Here is a 5996-nt window from a genome sequence, read left to right as displayed (position 1 = left end):
CTATATTTTCTATTCAATTTTCAATTAATTTGATAAATAAGTGAGTTTTCATGGAAGACACGAAATTGTCTGGATGACCCCAAACTTTTGAACGGTGGTGTATATATTATATTAATGTTATGAACCCAAACACGAGGGCGTTAGTGTGTGGGACGTCCACAACCAATATAAAGCAGAACTAGTGGTTAGTTATTCTGGTGGATGAAGGAGATGATAACGGTCTTTACGGAGACGAGACACAGAGATAAGCCCCGCCCCTCGCGGAGCGTCTCGACGCTTATGGCGAGAACACGGTGAACGGTCGAGCGAGTAAACTCACGCGTTTTGGGCGACGCGAAAAATTGCATCGCTTTTGGTGTGAACGCACCTTAAGTCCACTTTCACAGAGTCTGACAGCCTGACTGATGCCATCTGATCCGTCTCGATGCAGTAAACCTCAACGATCACAGAACAAAAGATTGAAGGAAATGTTGCCACATTTTGTTGTTCATTCCACTTGAATAAACTATACCGGGTCACCGTCGCTAATAATTTGGGATGAGAGACCTCCGAGAGGACACAGGTCCTTCAGCATCCTAAAAATAGCTTTGATTTCCTCCAAACATTTACACACCATACGTGTGAATAATCCGTGGAACTGCTCCGGGTGATAGTTTGAGATATAGAGGCAATTACACAGTAATAGATTCAATCTCAGGCCAAGAGAAACATAATTGGAGAGAGAGCTCTCGCCCACGGGCCAGACTATCGTATATTGTCACTGTGATTATAGACACTTGGCAAAGCGTGGTGCTGTTTGCAATTTAAAATCAGCACATGAATAGCTGACATTAAATACAATGCTTTAGATCAAGGCTTTGATTGTGCTGTAACATTTGTGTGCTTTAAAAAATATACCCTCTTTGTTTTCCTGCCTGGCTAGTTGACTGTGATAAAAAAAAGCACACAAAGAAAAATAAAACTAGCAATCTGCACTTTGGCGTTTGTCCAAAATGAAAACGTGATAGACAGAGGAGATACCGTACAGCAAATAAGGTATTCAAAGGAATCAGTGAGGTATTTGGGACATTTTAAATGTGCATGCCGAGCATTAAACCGATGCCGTTGTCCAGGAGGCCTTCGACAATAAGAATCAGCGATATTACAAACACGCAGGAAAGAAAACAGACGGAGCGCTGAGATAACGGCGGCTTGAATAGACGTTACACGAGACGGCAGCCGGCGAAGCGGGGATGTCCAGAGAGAGCGAGGAGGACAGAACCCAGACTAGCATCCGGAATAGAACACAGAATAGCATACGGAATGGAATCCAGATTAGCATCCGGAATAGAACCCAGATTAGCATCCGAAATAGAACCCAGACTAGCATCCGGAATATAACCCAGACTAGCATCCGGAATAGAACCCAGAATAGCATCCGGAATATAACCCAGACTAGCATTCGAAATAGAACCCAGAATAGCATCCGGAATGGAACCCAGAATAGCATCCGGAATAGAACCCAGAATAGCATCCGGAATGGAACCCAGAATAGCATCCGGAATAGAACCCAGACTGGCATCCGGAATAGAACCCAGACCAGCATCTGGAATAGAATCCAGGTTAGCATACGGAATGGAACCCAGACTAGCATCCGAAATAGAACACAGACTAGCATCCGGAATAGAACACAGAATAGCATACGGAATGGAACCCAGACTAGCATCTGGAATAGAACCCAGACTAGCATCTGGAATAGAACACAGACTAGCATCCGGAATAGAACACAGAATAGCATACGGAATGGAACCCAGACTAGCATCTGGAATAGAACCCAGACTAGCATCTGGAATAGAACACAGACTAGCATCCGAAATAGAACACAGAATAGCATACGGAATGGAACCCAGACTAGCATCTGGAATAGAACCCAGAATAGCATCTGGAATGGAACTCAGAATAGCATTCGAAATAGAACCCAGACTAGCATCTGGAATAGAACACAGACTAGCATCTGGGGGGGGGGGGGGTTATGTACCACTTGTGGATCCGCGACTGTGCCGCTCATTCTAGCTCTGCGTCCACAGCGGACGCGTCGAGTAAACACGTCCGCCACGATCCCTCTCGTGCCGCCGTGCGTTCAGAAGCATTCCGATGGAGCTCCCGGTCCTGTGTGCCACTTAGTTAAGCAATTAAGTGGATTCAACACACACAAAATATGACTCTAGGCCTAAAAATCCACATCCAGATGCATTCATGCATATTTCATCCCTGGAAACAGACGGGAGTGGTGCCAGATGGGTTCCACATTCTACATGTGTTGCCACCCTGACATCAGAAGGTGGATGCCCTGCGGAGACGGAGCTCACAGCCTCATCCAGTGTGGATATTAGATCCAGATTGGTTTATAATTGCAACAGGATGAAATAGGTGTTTGCGTAATGAGTTCTAATATAAAAAAGGTATCATTCAGGCATTGGAGTACCATTCAGTCTTTACCCCTGCTGCCGGAGGCTGAGAGTTCAATCAGAGGGTTAATATAAGACGTGGATGTGGTCACCATGACGCCACCGCCTGGTTTCTCTGCTGTGGCTTTGATGCCTAGAGTTTGGCATTTCGTTTTTAGGCTGTCGGCATCTTTCTTAAAATGTGTAGGCGCCCCAAAATGTTACAATTACCTGCTCTGAAAGTTAACTGTGAAAGGGTTAAAGACAACTCCCAGATCAGACAGGTAGCCATGACCTGAGGCATATTCCGCTTTATGGTCAATTTACTCTTAATGGGACCATACTTTGTGAAATGAAAATCATGTTGTATCAAAGAAGATGATTGAGACCATAAACTCATATTTACATCGTCTGCTGAGGAAATTAATCACGTCATGTTATTGTGCCATAGAAATGTGCATCTTTTGAATAAAATGTGAACTATAGTAGTCCTCGTATTGTATTGTATTTTATATATTGTTGTTACCTTCGCATTGAAAATGCCGGAAGGTTATGTTTTGATCGCCGTGTATTTATTTATTTATTTATTTGCGTGTTATTCGCAAATCTCAAAAAGTATTGAACCGAATCGCATGAAATTTGGTGGGATGATTGGTTATTATCCGGGGACCATTTGATTAGATTTTGGGATCAATCGGGTCAAAGGTCAAGGTCAAGGTTATGGAAAGGTCAAACTCTTTTTTTACCATAGCACGATACTTTTTTGTCCAATTGGCATGCAACTAATGCCAAAATGTTCATAATTCAATGCCCAATCTTGTGATATGCGAAGGTATGCGCTCTACCGAGTGCCCATTCTAGTTGTATTTGTGTTTGTTGTTTTATGGACCCATGAGTCTGGAATAAAGTAATATATATAACATGTTGAATAAAATGTAAACTATAGACATATGTTGAATAAAATGTAAACTATAGACATATGTTGAATAAAATGTAAACTATAGGCATATGTTGAATAAAATGTAAACTATAGACATATGTTGAATAAAATGTAAACTACAGACATATGTTGAATAAAATGTAAACTATAGACATGTTTAATAAAATGTAAACTATAGATTTATGTTGAATAACATGTGAACTGTAGAAATGTGTTTAATAACATGTAAACTATAGACATGTGTTTAATAAAATGTGAACTATAGGCATATGTTGAATAAAATGTGAACTATAGACATATGTTGAATAAAATGTGAACTATAGACATATGTTTTACTACAAGTTGTTTGTTCTACCTTGTTGCCCTTTAGTTTGTGTCAAGATGCGTGTCTCTTTACGCATACATGGCCAATAGAGCAAACACACAGGCCTATTTGCGCAGGAGTCCATTCACATGCTGACAGTTGTTGAATGTATTTGCTAATATGTATTTATCACGGTGGTAATTTCAGTACTTAATCTATTTGAGATTAACGGTAGATAAATGGCTCAGCTCTGGTTTCTGTGGCTGCTGGCCAGTCCACAGAGCCGACCGGCAGTGTGTGTTGCATGTGTTTGATTGGCAAGCAGTGTGTGTTGTTTTTCCAGAGCCCTCTACGTTGGCACACTGCACTGACGGACTAATTGAAGGGCTGCCTTTTTTGTTTTTTTGGAAACGTAGGGATACCTTAATTTCAATGTGCTCTGAAGCGTACACAGTCACGTATCTCAATTTCTATGACTAAGTGGAGAGCATAAACATAAAACTATTTTGTCGCACTGCTTTTCTTCGGCGAATAAAAGAGAAAACGAGGATCTCGTCCTTTCAGAAACACAGGTGGAGATATCGAGGTGTGCGTTGACACTGTCGCTATTCTTCTGAAAAGGGGAAGAAAAAAAATCACATACTTTCATGCTCGGATTTCTCTGCAATGAAAAGAGCCGGCGGAGCCACACAGAGTGCAACATGGCACATTGTGAGAGAAAAGCAGTGTGACAATCGGTGAGCAGTGTGCAGCAACGTTGCCACAGGACCAGTAATATATATATGTATATTATATATATATGTGTATATATATACAGGACTGTCTCAGAAAATTAGAATATTGTGATAAAGTTCTTTATTTTCTGTAATGCAATAAAAAAATTATTAAATATTAAAAGAATAAAAGGCTTGCAATATTTCAGTTGATTTGTAATGAATCCAGAATGCATGACATTTGTTTTTTTAATTGCATTACAGAAAATAAAGAACTTTATCACAATATTCTAATTTTCTGAGACAGTCCTGTATATACACACACACACATATACACATATACACACACATATATATATATATACATATATACACACACACATATACAGGACTGTCTCAGAAAATTAGAATATTGTGATGAAGTTCTTTATTTTCTGTAATGCAATTCAAAAAACAAAAATGTCATGCATTCTGGATTCATTACAAATCAACTGAAATATTGCAAGCCTTTTATTCTGATTTATTGCTGATTATGGCTTACAGCTTAAGAAAACTCAAATATCCTATCTCTAAATATTAGAATATCATGAAAAAGTATACTAGTAGGGTATTAAACAAATCACTTGAATTGTCTAATTAACTCGAAACACCTGCAAGGGTTTCCTGAGCCTTGACAAACACTCAGCTGTTATAAATCTTTTTTTTTACTTGGTCTGAGGAAATATTAAAAATTTATGAGATAGGATTTTAGATTTTTCTTAAGCTGTAAGCCATAATCAGCAATATTAAAAGAATAAAAGGATTGCAATATTTCAGTTGATTTGTAATGAATCCAGAATGCGTGACATTTTTGTTTTTTTAATTGCATTACAGAAAATAAAGAACTTTATCACAATATTCTAATTTTCTGAGACAGTCCTGTATATATATATACACACACACACATATATATATATATATATACACACACACACATACAGGACTGTCTCAGAAAATTAGAATATTGTGATAAAGTTCTTTATTTTCTGTAATGCAATTAAAAAAACAAAAATGTCATGCATTCTGGATTCATTACAAATCAACTGAAATATTGCAAGCCTTTTTTTATTTTTTTATATTGCTGATTATGGCTTACAGCTTAAGAAAACTCTAAAATCCTATCTCATAAAATTTAATATTTCCTCAGACCAAGGTAAAAAAAAGATTTATAACAGCAAAGTGTTTGTCAAACATTTGAAAATGTGTTGCAGGTGTTTCGAGTTAATTAGACAATTCAAGTGATTTGTTTAATACCCTACTAGTATACTTTTTCATGATATTCTAATATTTAGAGATAGGATATTTGAGTTTTCTTAAGCTGTAAGCCATAATCAGCAATAAATCAGAATAAAAGGCTTGCAATATTTCAGTTGATTTGTAATGAATCCAGAATGCATGACATTTTTGTTTTTTTAATTGCATTACAGAAAATAAAGAACTTCATCACAATATTCTAATTTTCTGAGACAGTCCTGTATATATATATATACACACATATATACATACACATATACACATCTATATATATATACACATATATATATATTTATATATATATATACACAGCTGCAACA

This window comes from Pseudoliparis swirei, chromosome 11 (genome assembly GCF_029220125.1).
Source record: "Pseudoliparis swirei isolate HS2019 ecotype Mariana Trench chromosome 11, NWPU_hadal_v1, whole genome shotgun sequence".
NCBI lineage: Eukaryota > Metazoa > Chordata > Actinopteri > Perciformes > Liparidae > Pseudoliparis > Pseudoliparis swirei.
Note: the sequence above shows the minus strand (reverse complement) of the source record.